Source organism: Anser anser (assembly GCF_964211835.1).
Source record: "Anser anser genome assembly, chromosome: 8".
Lineage (NCBI taxonomy): Eukaryota > Metazoa > Chordata > Aves > Anseriformes > Anatidae > Anser > Anser anser.
Genome location: NC_139728.1, coordinates 4,215,749 through 4,238,608, shown reverse-complemented (window position 1 = coordinate 4,238,608; position 22,860 = coordinate 4,215,749). Strand labels below are relative to the sequence as shown.

General features: G+C 35.8%; 1 protein-coding gene across 6 annotated transcripts in view; it reads left to right on the top strand.

Moving 5' to 3' along the window:
* Positions 1-22,860, top strand: part of LOC310903460 (uncharacterized protein) — a 490,104-nt gene that overhangs the window by 261,930 nt on the left and 205,314 nt on the right. For 3 of the 6 annotated variants that reach the window (XM_083846779.1, XM_083846778.1, XM_083846777.1), the window contains exons 5-6: positions 1,477-1,750; positions 8,722-8,842. The exons of 2 other annotated variants lie outside the window; for them this stretch is intronic. The gene's annotated coding sequence lies outside the window, so the exon portion shown is untranslated. The remainder of the gene's footprint in view (positions 1-1,476; positions 1,751-8,721; positions 8,843-22,860) is intronic. One more of the 6 variants, XR_014587547.1, reaches the window with a different exon arrangement.

Below are 22,860 nucleotides of genomic sequence, written 5' to 3'. Positions count from 1 at the left end.
GTATAGAGGTGACCCATTTTGTTGACAGATACACATGTTAGTCTTGTACTTGCAGCAGATAGCTTCGACATCGGGAATAATGGCTCATAGGGAAGAGATAAATACAATTTCCTGTGATTTCTAAACATAGTGAATAAGCAGGCAGGAGTTAAAGACACGGTCTGCTTTCATAGTTTCCACTGTTTATCTATTATTGAACAGACTGAAAAAATTAACAGGACATTGGGAAATGAAAAAATAAATTATCGAGTTCTCATTGCTTTGGAGCATATGTTTAGGGGATATACTGTTAACAAAATCCTATGTCAAACTACCAGTCTTCACCATTGTGTGATTTCTGTAGGCCTGATCAGCTCATGGTGAGTGATGCAACTGATGTCCTGCACAATATGCGATTATTTTATAAAAAAGAAAACTGGGTATAAAACATTGCTATTTAGATGTGCTGGTGCATTACATCTACCTTTCCTTGGGCTGGGTGCTTCCAGGATTACAACGAATTTCAGCGCAGGGCACTAGTAGAGGGTTTTTCTATTGCATTCCTTCTGGAGTCAGTACCACGTTTTTCCAGACTGCACTTATAAAATGTCAGTGGCAGTTGCTTTGAATCTATGCATGATACCATCCATCAGGGAAATAATTCTTACATTTGTTTCACATGGTGAAAAAGAAGGCCAAAACACTGAAGTAAAAGCACAGCATCTGAAAGAGTGAAGAACAGTTGCACAGTTACATTGGTATCATTCAGTTTGATTCATAAAAAAATCATGCCCTACTTTCAATGTGGCTTCCATTGTTTGCTTAGAAAAACGCTCTTTTCAGGCTGAATTATATCTTTGGAAGTGCATGAAATCCCCTTTCCTTTATGCTCAGCTAGTCAATTTTCCAAACAACTTACTAAGGAGATGTAAATTGTGAAATAAAAAGAGGAATTCCTGGCCTCAAGGAAAATAAAATCCTGTGATTTTTGTTTGTTTGTTTTGCTTTGTTTTTCAGGGAAGAACATGCCCTGGATTTTCAGTGTATTTTTGCTGAAACACAGTTGTAGGCTCAAAATGTCTTAGTTTTTGTTCTATATTAGAACTGATTGTGAATGAGAGATCAGACTGAGTTACAGCTGAGTATGCAACAGGGATATGTTTTCCCATCTCAAAATGTTTTTGAGATGAGAAATATACGTATTCTTATATTGTACATGCTACTTAATGTAATGTACCGATCCCTTTCTGCACACTGTTCCACAGCCTGACCAGTTGTCATTCTGATCCTGAAGATCAGATTCTGATGTTGCAAGACCACATGCATGAGGTGTAGAAATTGAAGCTGTTCTGATTTTAAAGATGCTGTACACACAGAGATATTCCTAAAGATGATATGACTGAACTGGATTTTTATATATCTACTTACCTTTTAATGCGCTTTCATTTCTGATGCTTTCAGATGGGCATACATCTAACACAGTTTATTTTGTGCCAGGTTTATGGCTTGGGTATTTCCTGTATTCCAAATGAAGAGATTTGCTGTTCCTGAGAGGAAAGGTTTTTCCCCTATGGAAGACAATTTTTTGGCAAGTCTAGCAGTTTCTAACCCGCCTAATAGTTGTGATGGGATGTCGGTGTTCCCAGAAAAGTGTTCAGTGCCTTTTATTTGAAGAATTGGAAATAGAACTCAAAGGCAAGATAAAGTTTAGACAAGAACCTTTTACAGCTTCACCAGCATCTCTTCAGCTAAAGACCTAATAAGCAAACAGGTATGAATCTTAGTCTTCTGCTTTCCACAAACTACTGGTGTTGTTGTTTTGTTTAATCCTTTCAGCAGAATCCTTAGCAAAACATTTGGGATATTTTTTCCCCTAATATAAATTGTATATAATGCCAAAAATAGATTTTCTATTGATATAACATTCTTTCATTGTTTTCATTAAGGAACAGATTGCCCTTTGATATGCCTAAGTCAAAGGAAACTGTAATCTAGAAATTGATTCATGATTTATAAAATTCTATATATTCCAGTCTCTACAAACTGTCCTTGCTCATTTCTATTGAGATGGAAATGAAAATTATTACATGAAGGGATCTAAACTAGAATTATAATTATCTATCTGGTAATTAAAGGGAAAGAGACCATTAGATAATATTCTAATTTTCTAATTTTCTCTGTGAACACAGTGTTAGCCTGGATGTTCTAAGCCAATGTTACATAAAAATAAATAAATGAAGGTAAAATTAAAAAATGGAAAGATTGGAAATACAAAGCTATTCAAATAATAGGGACCCCTTTCCCATGTTATTCTTTGATAATTGTCACATCCTTGAGGTAAAGATTTTAAGAAACAGGGATTTGTGTGTGCACACGCACCTTTATTTACTTTATTTTAAATAAAAAATAAGCATTTTCCATGTTATAGTTCTCAAACTAAAAAGAAGAGAAGCTCAATTTTGTTATATATAAATAGATCTTGTAATTATTTTTAGCATGGATAAGTTATTTGATTAGTGGTATATTTTAAATATGGAACATGTGGACTGGAAGGCCACGTTAAAGTAGGGAATAATGTAGGTTAAAATAACATCCTTTTCTGGAGGTCTTTAAATGATCCTGCAAGAAGCCAAATGCTTTTTGCTATTCAACTTCAATATGTGGGTGCAGGGTAATGACAGGATATATTTAAATATTCTATTAGTCTTTAGTTAATTTTAGTGAACCAGTTAATGAGTGAACCACAGTGGTGTGTACACAAGGAAACTAGCCAATTAAAACTACAGAAAAAACTACATGGAGCTAAAGGAAACATCTTCTAGGACCTGAAAAGTTTTCTTTAAGCTTTCTAATCAGAGATAAAAGGTCATTTATACCTCTTGGTACCTTTTGTCCTTAGTTTCACAATTTCTGGTGTCAAATTCTCACTGAAAAACATAACTCTATTGTAGTTCTTAAGGTACTAACCCCAGGAAGATTGCTGATGGGAATATTAGTTATTTGTAGACTGTGAAGTCTAAAAGCCCTGATGAATAAGAACTTGAATGGTGTTTCAATACCTTTATATCACACTCCTACCATCAAACCCTGGTGTTATTTTTCTTTCCAGGTGTGATTTTTTCTCCTGAAACAGAACTGATACTACTTTTTATTACGTATTTCAGTTGCCACTAGGTTTCTGTCTACACAGAGAAGCCAGTGACACATTTTTCAGAATTCTACACTGAATCTGGTCTTGGGATTGTAGACAGCGAAACTTAAATGATGTTAGTTATTTGTTAAATAAGAGCAGCCTTTAAAGCATTTAATGTCATTTTAATTATTATCATTTGTATTACTGTAGCTTAACTAGACCTGAGAGCACAAACATAAATATGTGACACATTTTGACTCCTTAAAGTGTGCTAGATCTTTCATAGTAAGCAGTAATACTTGCAATGAGAACCTTAAGAAGTGACTGGCGGTTAAATGTACTAGGCATGTTGGAGCAGTCTTAAAGACTAGGCCTTTCTTACAAGCTCAAAATAGTTGCTTGTGGTAATCTCATTCACGGGACTTGAGCACTTGCCCTGCCAAGTAGTGTTGAAGAATAAAAATGCATTAATTAAAAACTTGACTGAAAAGGCACTCACATGATGGTAGAGATGGAAGCGCTGTGCTGTGAAAACTATGGAGTACAGTTGTCCTGTGCTGCTGCAAGTTTACCCTTCTATTTGCATACTGGAGAAAATATGTTGACAATATAGGCATGAACACAATGCCATGGGTCCATATTCAAGCCTGGAGTTAAATTTAGTTGGGGACCATGTTGCATCTAACAATAAGCTGACAGAAGTTACAAAAATAAGTACTACATAGAATAGGGGTATCTATGTCTTAGTACATTCAGGAAATCACCATTGGACAATCCAATTACATGCTACACTTTCAGTAGCTCTGCAAATAAAATAAAAATTCCAGATCTTAGAGAATAAAGTTGATTACTTTCTCATAATTATTTGCATTAGTGTCAGTTTCTAAATATCTCTGATAAAGTTGTTTCTCATAATTGGTGTATGCAAAGTGTACCATGCCACTTACCCAGCAAGGTCATAGTTGTAATAGCCTTGTCACGACTGGTGAAAATTCGACCCAGTGAATACAATATTCCAATTATTGACATGCCTTTTTTTTTTCTTTTTCCTCAGTTTGCTTCAGAAGTTATTTCTAGAATTAATATGATTGCTGTTCTTTGAGTACTATCAGTATTCTGCTGGAAAATACATGTGTTCCCTCAATAAGTGATCATAATGCATCTCTATGTTCAGATGCTCTTTTCTGTATTTTATCTACCTCTGTAATTTTATTTCTGAAGTTTGAGGAATGTCGTTCATTATATTTTGGGTGCCGCTGTAGATCAAAGTAGTTTCTATACGAACAAGCTTTTAATTTGGCAGTGACTGACAGAGAACAGAAGATTGTCTGTAATTTTTTTTTTTTAACGAAAGAGTTGTGAATAATATAATCCAGAAAATATCAAATTATCCGTTACAAAAGTATTAAAGTACTCTTTACCTATCTCCTAGATTTTAGCATATGCTTAGCTTTCATTTTTAGCTAAGATTTTAGCATATGCTATTAGGTCTTGAAAGTGTGAATGAGAATTTCATGAGTACTCACCATTGCTGTCCTTGTTTCTCCTTACAAACACTTTAAGGACTCCTGTACAGTGAGTTATAACAGTAAAGAGAACATTTACTTTTTATTTATTTAAGATATTGCTACTAAGTTATATCAGGTACTTCTTTGGGCTAGGTACAGACGTTATAAGGCATATCAGAAACAAGAACTTTCTCATTTCTTTGTTAGCCTACATGTGATTGAAGTAGAACCTCACGGTTCCCTTTAAAAAAAGGGAAAAGATGAATATCTTACAGATACCCAAGCTGAGCTCTCCGTACTTGGCAACAGAGGTTAGCAAGTTGCTCTTAGTGTTTGAGCTTCATAACTCAAAACAGAACAGCAGCATACAGATGCTGCAGGTTTGAGATCATGCAAACAACACTGTCATTCAGGTAGAATGCTCCCTCACAGAATGCCAACATAAATCTGTTGTTCATGCCTACATGCCACAATCAAGGCTTCTGTGATCATAGGAAGAGCCTTCAAATACTCCTGATGTATTCATGTACTCCACTCCCGACTCACAGAAACTCAGAAAATATGAGAGGTCACTTGATTCTTCACTTCGTTCTGAGGCAGGGTCAGTTATAGCTATTCTAGGGAGAACTGGCTGTAATAATTGGTTGTGACCTTGGTTACAGTTATCATGAAATAGTGGAGCTCAAGATCCTTAGTACAGACCCTGCACTTCAGGCAGGCAGGCTTTGGCTTACTCAGGGAATTAGTAAGTGGGATCTCATGAGAGGCACCTCTGAAAGGTTAAGGAGCTTACAAAAGCAGGCAGGTCTTTAAGGACAAGCTCTGCCAAATGCAAGAATGACCCATCAGGATCATTCCATGATATTCAGGAGAGACTGACCTAGGTGCACAGGAAACCCATGATTGAGCTCCAGTGCAAAAGACAGTACATAGGAAGGGAAAAAAAGTTCTAAGGCTTGGGATTGCCATTCCCTCTCCCACCCTTAACTTTCAGGGTTCCTACTTCTTTTACTATTATTTATATGTTGTGTTTTCTACTTCTTCAGTCATTTGTATTCTCATCTTTCTGCCTAGGCTTCTTTCTTGAAGGGCTGTGCTCATACTAGACTGAGAGATGTTTTTGAGACCAGAAAAGCACTGATTCATGTCTCTCAGCTGTTCTGCTTTTAGACATTCATTGGATTATGTCTAAACAACATGATGTTTATGGCTTTTTTTTTCATTCATATCAGCATGTGATCAATTCCAATTCCTCTCTTTTTTTTTTTTTTTTTTTTTTTTAGGAGAAGTGGTCTAAATAGTCACTCCTCATCTTGGGTTAGTGCAGCTGATGTTCCTCTTCATATATTATATTTCACACTTATTCTTTTTTTTTTTTTTTTCCCCAATTTACACAAATCTTCAGTTTGTAAAGATAATTTGGAATTCTACTGCATACCTGCAATCCTTCTCAATTTCATGCCATCCTCAGCTCTGGCAAGAACACTCTTGTCTAAGTCATTATTATTATTATTAATGAAAATGCTGGACAAATCCAAAGTCAGGTGAATTTCTGCCAGGTCAGCCTCCTTTGTCTTTGGTTAACAAACTATGAGAAACTCGTTTCAGAGAATGGTTATTCAGCCAATTTTTGTACCTGATTTTTTGCTGTTTTACCTGTTTTACCAGTGTGCTCATAAAGTGTTTGTGCTAATGTCAAGTGAGATGCTGTCAAAACTTTCATAAAATCAGGATGTAAGAAGGTTCATTTCCTGTCTTTTAAATGTAGAAGCTCCACTACCATGTTGCAGAAGGAAATTAAATTTGGTTTGAATTCTTAGGTGTTTACAGACTTATATGTATGTCTTTTTTTTTTTTTTTTTGGGCTATTTTCTAAATGGTTACAAATAGGTGGATAATTTATTGCAGAAATTTTAGGAGAACTGAAGTTAGCTTTCTGGCCCATAATTTCTCTTTTTTTTTTTTTTTTTTCTCCTTCTCTGTCTTTTTTAATATAGGCGCTTTGTTCACCCACTTTCCATCTTCTGGCAACTTTGCAAGTCCTCAGAGATAACTATAAACAACTCAGAAATTGCTTTGGCCAATTCTTTCAGTATCCTAGAATAAAACTGAGCATATTCCAATAATCTGGAAACATGCTACTTTTCAGACAGCCTCCCACATAGTTTACTTTTAAGGAAGTACACCATACTTCAAATTTCATTTCACCTAACTTTTTACTGAAGCACAACATCCAAAAAAAGCTACAGCTTTTCATACTGTGAAAAGCTGACAGTTTCCTTATAGATCCAGTTTTACAGCTACATTTGCATGATCATTAAAATGACCCATAAGAATGAAGGCATAAAAAAAATTCATTCAAGAACTTAAGAAAAAAAATGAGACTAAGAAGTCAGTATTGCAATGTATATGGCTGCAGGAGATTACTTAAAATAGGTAAATTTATACTCTATTTCTAGATTCTTATTGATTATTGTTTTTATTTACTATTTAAATGGAATTATTACTACTTATAAAGTTTATCCAGCCATTAATATGTACCTCGACATCTGTGGTGCAGTTTAATGGAAAGCATCATTGATGCAACTGTCTCCTCAAGGTGTAAAATCTAGAGAAGGAAGAAAATGATTAGTCACAGTGACAGAGTGAACATTTGGGAATTACTTTTCTGTGCATATCATTAAAAGATCAATAAGATGAATATATAGAGGCCAATGCTATTTACTGTAGAAGTACGAGAGAAAACAGAACAGCCATACTTGGCATGACTTAGATTTTGCTCTTTGATCTAGTGCTCTTCTGTGATGGAATTTTGAAGGGCTGTGATAAAGGTCACCTTTGCTGTTCGGCGTTTGTTCTCATCATAGTCCTAGTGCACATTTGTGCCTCGTGCAGACTAAGAGTCAGATGGCTTAGTTTTAAAATGTAAAATTTACCTTCATAGATTTTATTCATAAAATGAAAATATTTTTCTGTGCACTCTATATCAACCTCCCTTCTAAATCTAAAAATAAAACTGTGTTTGTTGTGCTTTACTTTGGTTGACTCTAAGAATATAATTTTTTCCTGTTTGAGGTTGGTGTATGCCTTAGTATATAGAAAAATCAGGGAAAAAAAAATGAAATAAAGAAAGAAAATTGATATGAAATCTATTGCATATGGGAGATTATGTTGCAGTGGTTCCTCTGTGAAGGACTACCAGAGAATACAATATATCTATGGCTAGTGTTACACTTAATTAACATAGACACATTACAAAGATTTAATACATTTAATATGCTACATATATCCAGGTATTTCTGTTTTGACTAGTGTTTCGGATGCACCCAGTTGGCCATATGCTTAAGGAAAAACCTGATACCTGCATGCTTCAAGACAGACATGTTATTTTCAGCCATGCAAACCTGCATGCACATTTGCATGTAATTTAACAAGTAGTTTTAGTAGAATTTGATGGAACATTTGAACAGGATACCTTTATGTCTACTAATAATAGTAACTAGGCCTGTAAACCAATTGTGCAATGCTTTAGGTTAATCTGGTAATAATAATAACCACAGATACTACTTTTTTGAGGAAATGTCTTCATTTAACACCAGAATACAGACACTGGTATTGGCACTGCAATAGGTAGAGAAACAGCATAGCATGTTAATATCAGAAAAGAGAGTCAGCAGTTTGGTAAAGACAGTCATTTGTTTCTTAAATCCAATTTAAATGGTGAAGATTTTTTTAATGAATAATAATAATAAAGTGTTTTCACAATATGTCTCTTTAAAACTTTTTCTAGGTTTTGTTACTGCTTTACAATATCTTTTATCTTTGCAGAAAAATAAGCTGGATATACCATTGTGCAGGGTGCTGAGATCTATTGATATTCTCACTACCTATGCTGTGACTTCAAAGCCAAGTCCGTAACAGTACTACAGATGTTGCAGGAATAGGCCCAAGTTAATTGGCAAATGTTATTTTTCTATCTGATTTAGCATGTATATTTACATATATATATTACATGTTACATGAATTATCTACATTGTAAATCCCATTATGCATCTCTCTTCAGAATGTTAACATAATGTTTTCTGTTTTTTCCTCCTGCAGTCTATTTCCTGCTGCAATATGTGAAGAAAGCTCTGTCCAGGCCCTTCTCAATCCCTACTGAGGAGGTGAGCTACAAATGGATTCCAAAGGCATCATTTCTCATGTATCATTCTGCACTGCTGTGAGTACTGATACACACTGATAACTGCTGTTTGCCTGTCCAGCTCTAGGGTCGGGGGGGAAGCAGACGAATGTTGTGTTATGACACCTTCTATGCATAGTGCTAGTCTTTGGCCACCCACTTTCAGCACAGTCATATTCTGACCACCAAGATTTTATGTTCTTGCTCTTTTCTCACTATAATAATGATTATTGCCTTATCTACATTTGAGAGTATGTAACAGGATTTTTTTTTTTGTCAATGATCTCTTTTATTCCTTGGGTTGTGTTTGTTCTGCTTCTGATTTTCTTGTATATTTCTTACTTGTTTGTTGGAGGATGCATAATGGGAACTAATGTTTTGTTGATGAGGTCTTCAGCTTCCAGAATAGGAAGCTATAGCTTTTTTTTTTTGTTTTTATATTTGACATATTTCCTAAAAATGACTAGGAGGAGTTACTGTTTCTCATCCACATCCAGTTATGTCACTTTGGCTGAGCCACAATAACTGACTGTATGTGTGCATTAAGAATTGAAGGATTAAGTAAAAAAAGCTGGGAACAGGAAAACGTGCTTACAGTTGTTTACTGAAGCTCAGCTCCATCTTAACTTCTTCAGCTATAGCAACTTTATTGAGCATGTGTACTCTTATTTGCCATAGTTCTGGATGCAGAAGGAGAGATTCAGACTCTTTTGGTAGGTACGAGCACCAACTGTGGTGGTAGGTTAATAGTACTGGAAATGACAGTTTCCAGCTCTGTGATGGATGATGCAGCATTTTTGAAGCAGCTTGCAGACCATTGCCTGGCACAGGACACTCTTCTGTAATAAAGAAATGGTGCCAACAAGATTGTACTTAAATTCCTATTCCTCACAGACTCAGAGGCCTGAGTCTAGGCATCAGGAAGGTGTATACAGTAGATTTGCATTTCGCAACATTGAATACCCTCTTGAAAGAGATGCCTTTCAGACACGGAGCAGTGAACACTTTTTTTGGTTGTTTGCTTTTAAAAATGCTCAAATTCCTTGTGAATCTGGGTCAGCAAAATAGCGGCATTGTTGTACATGTCTGAAAACTTTTACTGTCCAAATAAATTATCCAGAAATAAGTATCTACATCTTTAAGAAGTAAAATTCTCTTCATGCAGGCATCAGTGATTAACAGAAGTCAAGAGGGAATGCCTTATCTTTTGTTGACTATTTTGAAAACTTACAGAGCCTGCAGACCTCCTTGAAATTACAAAAAAAAAAAAAAAAAAAGAAAAAAAAAAGAAAAAAGTTTTATAAAAGTGACACAGGTACAGACCAAATTCTGAAACCTTCATAAATGAAATGTAAAATTTTAAAAGTCTGGATTTCTTTTCAGTCTCTAATGAGAGCTCATCTCATTAAAAATTAACACCTTTTTATGATACCTAATTTACTTATAAATCTTATTGCCACTCATTATCAACTTTCACGGACATCTCAATCAACCTTATGATTAAATCTATTTTATTCAGGCTATTCTTTTCCCACTGATTTTAATTCTACCTTAATGACTTTCTTTTTCTCTCTGAAAATTATTTCAATATATTTTAATATTTTCTCACTGTTCAATATTTTCATACCTTTAAACTTGACTTTTTTTTTTTTTTTTTTACAAGTATGCTGTGTTTGTTTATAACTGTATGAACTCCTAACTGTATAAACACATTAGCATCCAGGAATATTTTTTGTTAGAGGTTTCTTCTTACTTCCCAAAAGAGTTTAAATGCAAATAACAGGTGCTGCATTTTGCATTTCACTTTAATGTATTTGCGAGCAAAGGCAGCCTTAATTGTGACTGAGTAACCACTGAAGGTCAACCCTGCCATGTGACAAGGTATTAAATTCGATAATCCTGACCAGGTGAAATGACCACAGGCAAGCAATAAAGTCTATCTATTCCCTAGAGTTCTGGTATGCCAGAAAATTATTAGACATACTTTCTAGGAAGGTTTCCTATAGAATCTGAAAATGAACTCATTATTTTACCTGATTATCTACTGCTTGAAGGGATGATGTTACTCTCTAACACATCGTGCACTAATAACTAAGAGTATATAAAAAATAAAAAGACAGGTCTTTTAATAAATGTTAAGTCATCTTGCAGATAGTATTCATCTTTATTCTCCACTGGTTCATGTGGCGTACTATGTTTCAGAACCTCCTAAGATAAGTTGTTTCTTACCATGAGACAAATATATGGACAGGTGCTTCCCTTTTGTCCTCTTTATACATTACACTCTATTTTGTCAGGTTCTTAAAAGTGCAAATTAGTCTGTTTAAACTGAGTCAAGCACTGTTTCTTACAACATTTCATAACAACAACATATTTCAAAAGATTGTTATGATTCTTTCTCTTTGTTGCAGTGATAGAAAACAAAAGCATTTCAGTGCATTTTCTCTTAGCGAATGAGGGTTCAATGAGGAATTTGCCCCCAGTGAATGTATTGGCAGGAATATGGAGCAATACTTCTATTTGCAAGACAAAATCTCAGTATAAGAAAACAACTTGGTTGTTTCCAATGATGTGTGTTCTAAGAAAGTAATGACAATTCTTCCACTAAACTTCAAGAAAAATAAAGCATATTTGGGATTGTGTTTGTGAATGGTTTGAGGAAACAGTATCAAAATGTGCTCTTCTTAATTTATTTCAACAAATGAGTGCTTAATGATATTTTTGTCTTAATTTGCCATGGGTTAGTTTAGTCTTAGGAGCACTTTAGGTAAATACTTTTAAGAATAGATAGGCATTTAACATATATATTTGTTTAAGTACTCTCCAGAATACTGGAACATTGAAATGTAGCCAGCATCTTTTATCCAGTAATGGTTTGCTTTAGCATCTGGGTACTCCAAACTCCTGTCAGTCATGACAAATGGTAGTTTCTTGTTTGTTTAATTTTGTACTGTTTTTGTCTGTACAGTAGAGAACTAGCTATAAAGAACTGTTTTAAGGGAATATTATGCAGTCAGTCATTCATTCACACTGCTCCCATGGCATAATATTGTTCCTTTATGCTCTGTTGTTGATATTGTTCCGACTTGGATGGCCTAATAATCAGATAATAATCATAATACAAGCTTTCTTTAAAAAGCCTTCAAACCTTGAAGTCCCCATTGTATGTTATTTGGAGAAATAGTTTTAATATTTGCATCTCAGCTTGCACAGGCAATATCATATTATTTGAAATTGTGTTCTATGATGATTCCCTCAGGTAAGGACTCCACAGCTTCAAAATGTTTTTGTGCCATTTGGCACAGGTAGATTTTTCTGCAGGAGCTAGTCAAACATGAAATAATGGAAAGTTTTGTTTGGTCTTATCTCCAAAATTTTCCTCAGTTCTGTCTCTCTAGATCCTGCTTCTGACTTCTTTTCAGACAGCAGGTGGCAGAGTCCTGAGCCTATGGATTCCCCTGATTAAATAAAAGAGAGATGTCTAGATATATTTCCTACCTAAGTGACATGAAAGGATGTATTTCTATTACCATTTTTACTTGGAAGTGAAGTAAAATTCAAATGCTTTGAATTTAACAAATATCCCTGCTTAAAATACTTACCATTTGCTGACCCGTGGGTCATTGCTGTCTAGACTGCTTCAGGCACCATGCTCTCTGAAGGCATCCCTGGTGGCTGCTGACATTTAAACTGTAGACTTTTTAAAGAGTTGCCTCTCATTTTTTTCTAATAAAGGAATTTTGTTATTTTTAGGGAGGAACTGAAATAGTTCTATCCCCTGCTTTTAGATAAACGCTTTCTATTTAATCATTCCATTTCTCTTTAGCTGAGTCTTTCATTCAGAGGAAGTTTAGAAAATTTCCAGTAGCTTTCTTGAGCATTATTTTTTTTTATCAATGTGAATAAAATAAAATACAGTAGAACATCCACATTTTTTTTTTTTCCCTAGGAGGCTAATCTCTTTTGTAGTGTATTTTGAGAGTTATGCAAGAGAAAACCTGAACAGGACAATGCCAAAATACTGCACGTTTAGAAACATTATGAAGTTATACCTGTGATAGCTTGTTGCAGTCAAATGCACTTGAATATTAGTGATCTCAGATTGAGAGCTCTGGTTGCCAACAAAACAAACTGTTAGGCCACTGTGTCAGGATGCATTGATTGATTGGATACAATGCCACCAGTCTGCATTTGAAAGCCACACAAGCTCAGCAATAGAAAACTGAAGCCCTTAGAAATCTTTTCTAATTGCCTAACAAAGCAAGCACTGCAGTATTTGCAAATTATATTCTATTGAGACTGCACATTACGAAATATTTAAAATAGTGTTCAAATATATAAAGTTTTTTAAGCAAAATGAGATGTTATAATTTAAGTATCTTATCCCAAGGCAATTATTTGATTCTTAATTTGATAGTGGCATACTGTCTATAAAGTATGTGTAGCAGTTACATAAAAAATAATGAAAACTTAGTTGTATTCATAATAAAGTAGTGACACTGACATTAAATAAGTAAGTTCACCATGATGTTCTAATCATGTAATTGGCATTTATTCAGAAACATAATTCTCTGAGATAGCTTGATTGCATTCATTATTACCAGTTGGAGCCTCCTTAATGTTTTTATCAGCCTGATTCAGAATGCTAAATCAGAGTAGTGATGCTGGAATTTACTCCTAACTCAGGCTGCAGGTTAATGTTTTCATATTTTAAATATTTCTGAACTTAAGTCCTCTCTTGAACCTTGTTGTAAAAACCTTTTGCCTCTTGAAGTAAATCTGTGTGTCAGCAAAACTAGACAAGTTTATTCATTACAATTAAAATAAACTGATCTGAAGCTAGTTTATTTAAAGTAAGTTTGTTCTTAAGTCATCTCAGGTTGGTTTGACTATGAATTTCTTTACTGCCCTGCATACTCAGCCAGAGACAGCACCTACCTCTTGACTGACCACTTCAGGTATTGGCCCATATAAAAAAAAAAAAAAAAAAAAAAGCAAAATTTAAAATTAAATGTTATTAAGTAACAGAAAATCAGCAGTAAATGCCTTCTGGTGGTCATACAAAGGACAATGAAAATAAACACTTTACTGTGGATGAAAAAAAGCTGACTGAAAAGTTCTTGCTGTTCTTCCAATCAGAGCATCTCTGTACTGCTAGATAAATATCCATTTACTTTTTGAATTGATAAGGACGTGCATGCTGATAGTGTTTATTTTCATGAGTGAAGCACATAAATTCCTATACCTTAGAAAATGAATAAATTTCATCTGTGAATAGGAAACACTAATATTGCAAAATAATAACAATATATATATATTTATATACATATACATCTATACACACAAACAAGGTACCTTTAAAGTTAAGTGCTTGGGCAGAAGGTGTCCCCAGCATTATTGATTTCATTCCTCTGCTGAGTTTTTTTCTTCTCTGCTTATAAAAGAAAAATCTAGTAGTGAAATTCCGTCAGTGGTAACTTCATTTAATGTGTTCTCATGCATTTATTTCTCCCCAGTTGAACTCGAGTAGAATTAAACAGGAAAGGGTGGTTAATTTGCTTGCATTCATTTTGAAAGAGGATGCTTTTGCTGCACTCTGCTGAGTCTTTGCATGAGTCTCTTTGGCAGATATTAGTGTTTCTGTTACTAAACTGAACAGAATGTTGGTAATAAGCTGTATTGCAACCCATTGAGGTTCTGTGGAAATGTAAAACAGATAGTAAATCATGTAATTTAAGAAAAATTTCCTAAGTGTAATACAGGTGGGATGGCAGTTCTGTGTCTTATTAAGATGTCAGAATGGAGCCATTATCTGAGACAGCACAGTATGCCAAACTGTTGTTATTGGTAGGGACATTTGTTGGTAGACTCGTTTATTTATTTATTTATTTATAAGGAAACAAGTAAAGCTATCACGTTAACCTTCTTAAGGCATTTTGGCGAAGTATTCTTTGAGGAGTCCTAAATATGGAGACTTAAAATTCATCCTGTGTGCCTGTGATATGTGCCTTTCACCATTTCTCTAAAAGAATATCTGGATTTTGCCAGGCTTGGAGTGTTTGAAAATATGTGAGTTCTCTCAGACTAGGAGGAATAATCAGATTTGGAAACTGAGTTCCTTGAATATTGTCTGCATTGAGCATGTTCCAGCTTTGAGAAGGACTTTCCTTCCCATTAGACCCTTTACTTATGGAGGTCTGAACCTCCAGATCCGTGAACACAGGGATTTACTTTCCTCGGTACCGTATGATGATGGTGTCAGTTTCCAGATACCAGAGGAAGAACTTGTATGATACAATTACTGTGGCAACAAGGCTTGATGTCTGTGAGAAGGAGAGCTGTAGGATAGAGTGGGATTTCATTTGCCCAGAGAGCAGACTGCAATATTGGATTGGCAGGGAATGGGGAGCTGGGGAGAAGGAGAAAGTGAAGACTGTAAGTCAACAGTGAAAGGGAGATGTTACAAGTGGCAGGTTTGCCTTGTTCTTGTTGCTGAAAACCGATTCATAATACGTTTGTGCAATGAAGCTGAGCAAGGTCTCATTCTCAGCTTTAATGTGCCTAATTTCTCACAGTTTAGCACTGTAACCTTAATAATCATCTTTTAATTACAAATCAGTGTAATGTGTGCCAATATGTATATGGGTGCTAAATATGAATTTCTGGAAGTAATGTTGTAAAGCAAATGAACTGCTATACACTGATGTTGTTCTTTTGAAAGTTAATTTATGTATCTAGTGATTCCCTTATAGAGTCCCTGTCTGGAGATTAAACCCAAGGGTTTAAGGTATTAATTAATTTTAAGTATTTGACCTCATCTGTTTAATTAGAGGGTAATCTGGTACCTGCCTGCTTTTCTTGCTAGAGCTTGGGTATTATTCTTGATTAAAGTCTGTCAAAGGTAAATCATTTCTATGCACAGAGATGCTCTGTCAGGGCTGTGGGTGTTTTGAGACTCAATGCATCCAGAGCAGGTATGTCTTTATGTACCCCAATCTTGTTTCACCTTCTTATTAGGAGTATTGCCTCTCTAAATCAGTATTCTAAGAAACATAGCAACAGAGTTTTAATAAATCACTTTAATAATTTTAATAATAGTTTTTACAAACAATTTTGATGGCTGTAATTCACTAATGGAGCTGCAGCACCAGCATACGGTCCTTTTTCAGAATCGCTAGCTGAAGTATTATGATGAAATTGTTGGGTGAAATCATGTCTGTATTGACATTGATAAGAATTTTAGCATTCACTTAAGCAGGAACTGAATCTCACCCAGTAGCAAAAGCGCCAGGGCCAGGGCCTTTGAGCTTTCCCTGCAAAGGACAGAAATAAGCAACTGACTTTCTTGTCTGTTGGGAAGAGGTGAGGCCAGGACAAACATTCAGAGGCTACACACAGCCGCCTGTAACCATATGCCATGAGCCTGCTTGCTATTGCTTTTTGATGCACTTTTTCAATCCATGGGTTATTATCTTAGGAAATAACTGAATTGCAGAGAATTTGGGGCTGGTTTCTTGAGAGTTACACTTGTCTTTACCAGCATGCCCATATTAAACTTGATTCTAAATAAAACATGACAGATAAAAACTTTGTTGTATCACTGTTCAAAATAAATTGAATAATTTCCTAAAACATAGAAAGAGAATTCCCAAACTATGCAGGCAGGGAGCAAGAACATTACTGATCTTGTCTACATCTGCAAGTAACTTGGACCAGTATCTGCACAGTGAAACTAGTTTCCATACTGTACCCGTTTCAAGGAAGATTATGTCAGACTCCATCTAGTGCTGTCCTGTAATTTGAATGCTGATCAGTGTTTGGGGAGAATCAAATGTTCTCTGGTCCACATCTTCTGGCTTAGTTTCAAGTGAAAGGCAGTGATTCATTTCCTTTCTGCTTCCTCTAAGAGCACTTTGTGATGCAAAAGCATGTGCTTAAAAGAGCTACTGCTATTTTTCCCTCAGGAAGAATGTTGCAGTTTTCTATACACTGTGTGTTATTTTTGCTCTGCTTCCAGCTTTGTCTTTTTTTTTTTTCATTTGTTTGTTTGTTTTTGTTTTAATGGAAATAGCTTATTGAGGTAAAATATTTAGGTTGATTCCTCCCATTTTTTTTCTGGGAGAGAGGGTAGTATGGACAGATGACAAGTCACTGAACTGCAACTACTGATGTCATACAATAATATCAAACGTTTTTTGATCTTTCTTTCCATTCTCTTTTCTTGATTACAAATTTTCAAGGAGTGAGCATTGATTCACATCTGGTTGCTATAGTATAGTTCATGACAATCAAAGACAGAAAGATCCACAAGTCCAACTTTACAATTTATAAAAGCATGGGGTTTGTGGTTTGGATTTTATGTTATTAGGGAACATTCTGCTTCGGTTTTTAAAAAATAAATATGTGCCCTTCTAGTAAAATATGGTAGAATATAAAAGAGCATTCAGTTAAAAAGAATATAAATATCCAAAATAAGCAAAAGAATTTACCCTTTTATTTTTGGAATAGTGATTATATGCTCACTGGGGGCTTATTCATTAAAATAGTAATAGCCATCACTTACTCTCTTTGCACAGTGAGAGCAAAGTGACCGTGCAAAAAGGAACTGCCAAAGTGATAATCCAGCTGTTTCTTTCTGCTTTTACCTTCAACATTGCAGAATTCATAGCTACATTAAACAGTTGGAAAATATTTAGAAAGATGGGATTGTTTCTTGGGGGGTAGAGAGAAGCATGGGTAAAGCCATAAATGAGTAACTTTGTGAGGCCAGGGAAAATGAAACAGTCCTAATAAAGCAGAATGTCATTTGAGAAGGTCCTAGCATGGTTCAGAAATGTGATTTTTGCCACTCCTGGTGCATACCGGGCCTTCTTTTACTCTGGCAGAGCAGGGGCCTGGGAGCTGGCTGGGCTGGTGCAGGCCTGCACTGCCTGGGCCTGGTTTCCCCATGTCCAGCAGCCTCGTGCCTGTGGGCTCCCCAGATGCAGCTTCAGCTCGGTGACTGCCCGGCATGAGAAGGGGCTGGCGGCCCTGGGGGTAGGGGCATCGCAGCCCATGGCTGGGAGCCACCATGCACAGCCCTGGGCCCCAGCAGATGGGAGCGGGCAGGGCCCTGTGCAGCTACGTGGGTGAAGGCCTTTCCCCACCTCTGCCCCGGCAGGCCGGCCTCCTGCAGGACCCAGGGAACACCGGGGGGCAAGCGTAGCACCAGAGAAGGGTGTAGATACTAGGAAGATTTCATAAAGCTGTTTTACCTGTTTTATGAATGAGAGTTTTCCGTATTAGTTAAATAGTTTTGACTCTTAGGCTGTTAAAATGAAACAAACAGAGAGAAATAAAAAATATTGGATTAACAGTAAATTCTTGGTTCCATATATACATAGTGTTTTCTTTTGACTATGGCAAGTTGTTGAATGCAACATTGCGTGAGGCAAAAGGAGATGGAAATTAGATACGTCAAACACATGTGAATTGCTAACTGCAATGGTCAGATTTAAAAACTAGAATAAAAGGGTTGAACAGTTGAGGTAGAGGATTGACAGTAGGAAGCGTATTGGATTAAATGGGTGTGGAATAGAAGCAACATTACAATGTGAAATGGAACTCAGACTTTTTGTTTTCTAGTTAGGAGATTGAAGTTCTTCCTACGATATTAGAAGTTAGGAAATGATACAGGACCTGAAAGTTAAGAAAGTAAATGGGAATCAGCTGAACTTCCTGGGTGCAACACATGACTGTGCCCAAGGTAGCACAGGGTTGCAACTACGGGTTAGTCATAAGAGGAGAGAAGAGAGGTGAGAAAAATGGAGCAGATCCTAGCCCACAGAATATAGCGTAGCTCCAAGTAGCTGCCTTTTTCGTGGACAAGAAATGGAGCCTATCAATATAAAACAGATAAAGCGAAGGACCTTCTGCAGAATCCTTACTTCTGAAAATTAGTTTCTTTTAGAAAAAATAACATCTGTGCTGAGTCTATCCCCCATGTGTCACTGTAGGAGCACCTTTTATTCCTGAGTTAACATTACCATTCACAAGCAGGAAAAGAGATTGGGCTACATGCAGAGTTTCTGGGCTTTTTGATAATCAACTTCATGGTATATACTGTGTGCTGTATGTTAAAAGTTGATCTTTTTAAATGTAAGCTGTTATTTTTCTAACTATCTGACAACCCACATAAATTCACAACTGCTTTTATGGTGCTTTTCCATTATTTTTTGTTGCTTGCTAATTACTTTTCTTGCCCAATTTCATTTGCAGTTTGAATAAATAAACTGTTTGGTTCTGCCTTCAGGTTATTGTAGGAATAGTCAATATGCAGCTATAATAAAATCATAAATTTCTTTGAACAGGCAATTTCGAACATATCCTTCCACAGGGTTTTAAAGTTCTATTATTGTGGAAGTAACTTGCTTAGGAGCTAGAAAGTTTTAGTGCTAATTTCTGAAGTTTGGAAGAAATTGAAATAGAATCATACATAGCTCTACGTACTGCACAGGTTGTTGAAATATTTGCCTGGTAAGTTAGGTAAATATATGTATAGTGGAATGCAGAACATTGAACAATTTTATTCCTTTTTATCTCAGTTCAGGGAAGTTTTGGGCTGCAATCAATAAGCTGGGAGGAATCATTAATAACAGAATTACAGCAAAACTACATATTTGCTGCATTTCACCATTCTTAACCTGGGTAAAATTTTGTAAACTAAATACGCACATCCTTTTCTATGATCCTACCTTTGGTAGCTGATCATATGAAATGGCATCATTCCTTTTTGTCCTTCTCACCTTCATACTACATGGGATTATCTTTATTACTTCGATGGAATTTTGTCCTGAGGCATGCTTAAAAATTTTTAAAGAAAATGAGATCCACTAACTTCCAGTAAAGTATCACAGAAATTGCATGTTAACATTAAGGACAGGAGGGTTCTTAAGAAGTAGGACTCATTTTCCCACTTCTGTCAGTGTGGTAGCAAAGTTAGGTCCTGCTGGGTATGGAGACAGCAAAAGGAGCACAGTGGTGGCACATTGATTTCACTTTCATGGTTATTCTGTTAACATGCATAAAATAACTTTGTTTCCTACACAGGTTCAGTTACATGGCATTTACAGTGGTCTCCTGGGTCGTTTTTCCATTTGTAGTTAGATGTTTATTGTTCTTGCTGTGCTCTCTAGTAATTGTTAATCCGAGTGTTGTAGGCTTAGTGAGCTTTGCTGTTGCAGCCAGGTAAAATCATGACTAACCTAGGAGCATGTATATCCCATTTTCTCAAATACTTAGCTCACTTGTCATATCCCTCAAGGCTTTGTAATTAGATAATAGAAAAGAAAATGCCAGCTCCAAGTAGCTTTGCATGTATAAGCTTGAAAATAATAAGGTATTAATTTCATTTTGTCTAGTATTTATATCAACACAAACACATTTGCATTTGTAACACAGAGCAGTGGGCATAGATTAGCCATGATTTGGTATATCCAAGCAACAAGAGGGATCATTAACAGCACCATAAATAGTAAAAAATTACTTAGGTATATCTAAATAGTCACAGAGATAATTGCTTTTTAGCTGCCACACAGCTATTTAATATTCTTTAGAGGTCAGTTGCTTAAGCTGTACGTATTACTGCATTGTGCAAAGGCAGTTTGTAGGAGCTGTGAATAACAGAAATGTATGAAAGACCTTATGGTATATAATTGCTAATAGGCCACTAGTGGCTACTGCCTCAAGAATAAAAATTAGGTTGTTTCATGAAGAGTAATACACATCTGGTCGGTGTTCTGCTGATGTAATATGACCTTGATCTCTGGACTAGAAAAAGAGATCACGGTGGCAAAGAAATTAATTCAGCTTGGTTAGCCTACATTAGTGGCAATGGATGAGGTAATTTGTCAGGCCACAGCTAAGTTTGCTGACTAAAATTTCCTTTCTTCCTTCTCCTTCCTCCAAATAATGGGCAGCCAGGAGGATCTTTAGCTGTTGCATCTAGAGGAGATTTATAATCATTGTTGTGTGCTGCTTGCATAATATATAAGCCTTGGGAATAGTCCAGTTACGTACTTTCATACCTGCCATAAGTACAATATTTTAGCAAACACTGAATTAATTGATGTTTAATCAGCTTGGAAGGGGTTTTTGAGGTCAGGGTCACACCTAAACCTTGTATCAACCAGAAATTTATTTATTTTTGCTCTTTATTTTAAAGCCAACACTTAACTGTGTGTTTCTGTTAGATCAACAGAAGGTGTGTAACCAGCCCCGTACAATATGTCGGGCCAAAACTCTTGAAGGTTGAAAGCTTGAACTCGTTGTGAACCCAATGACTGGTTCTACAGTGCTACAGTCTGCAATATTTTGCAGTCCTAAAAATCAGAATGCTGCTGCTTTCTGTGCTGCAAGGATGTAAAATGTATACCAGCTTTTTAAGCCTCTGTAATGTTAAGGAGAGAAGCTATCAGATGCCTTACAGAATGCTTGTAAGTTTTATACACAAATGACTTCTCTGATGCTGTTATGTTCATCTGAGACTGCAAATCCTTGTGCTTGTCCGTGTGATTGCAAAACATAGTATTTATCCCAACTAATGTGTGTCAATGTGTTTCATGGCTAGTTTTCCATGAAGGGATTATCTAGGCACTGAAGAATGCAGCCAGATTTCTGACCTCATTTACTCTGTTACAACATGTAATTGTTTTTGACAGCAAAAGCTGCAGTACTTGGCTTAAGCATTGTCATATACAGGATATTCTCCAAAGAGTGCTTTCCTTCCCTTCTTTTCAGATAATTTTTTTTTTTTTTTTAAAAAAAAGACCAGGTAAAAATGAGATAACAAACGAAGAAGTGGTGATACTTTGTTTCCATCCTAAAGTGTATTGTACAATTGGTCCACCAATGTATTATAACATGTGCAAAGGATGCAAAACACACAGAATGTGGAAGAAGGGATGAATTACTGGAATAAAATGAATCAGGATAGGGAGGTCACTCATATAACTAATGGCTCTAGCAAACAAGCTCTGGTATATCTGGTTGGAGCAGCTAGAAAAAGTACAGCCTTCACCAGTCTGTCCTTATCCTCTTGTATCCCCTGTAGCAAAACCGGCAGAAATAAATACTTGTTTCCATGCTAGCTGCTGCAGTGCGGCCCTAAACATTATTGCAAAACTTTTTTAGTTGTACTTTTAAGCTAATAAACTAAAGGTGTAAGCATTGGTGGCTAAAGGGCAGGGATATTTTTTTTGAGTGGTGGGACCTTCAGCAAAAGTAAATCAGATAGTTGAGGGCACTAACAACTGAAACTACTGGTACTGTGCAATGCTTACAATGAGTCACGTCAATACATAGCCATCTAGATATTATGTGTTATGACTACTAGAAGGGGGAATTAACCTGTAAAGAAATTAGGACAAAGGGAAAATTATGTGAAATCAATTTGAATTTTATGGAAAACAGGCTTTATCATGCATCATTCTGGAGGAAAAAAAGGAAAAAAAAAGTGAAACTAGCCATTTGTGAAAACTGTGTGAATAGTTATTGGTCTACTTCAGTTTGTGCTGAACTGAAGAACAGTAAATTTTGGCTAATGATGGGAAAAAAAAATTTAATCAATTCTAGAAACTATACTTAGTACTCTAGTACTACCACAATACTTCAGTGACATTGTACCTTTTAACTTGAATATTCTTCCTTAAGAGCCTCTCTTCACAGCTACACCCATCCTTGAGAAACAGTGAGTGTCTTTTTAGCATATTAAACCATTTAAACAACAAACAAGCAATGGAAGTTGTAAGAACAATATTCCTTATATTTAAAAAAAATCTTAATTTCACCCTGTATGATGATACCTGGTTGGCTTATTAATTATCACTATTTTTTGTTGTCATTAGTTAAAGTCAGTCTGCCTTATTAACCTTGTTGTTTGCTTTTAATAGCCCATCTAAAGATTTTCTTCCTGCTCTTGTCTTTGCTTGTATGATCAGTCCTGTTATGTACTGCTACAACTTAAAGTAAACATTGGAACTCAGCATTTATTTTATCGATAGCCATAGATTTAGTTTTCT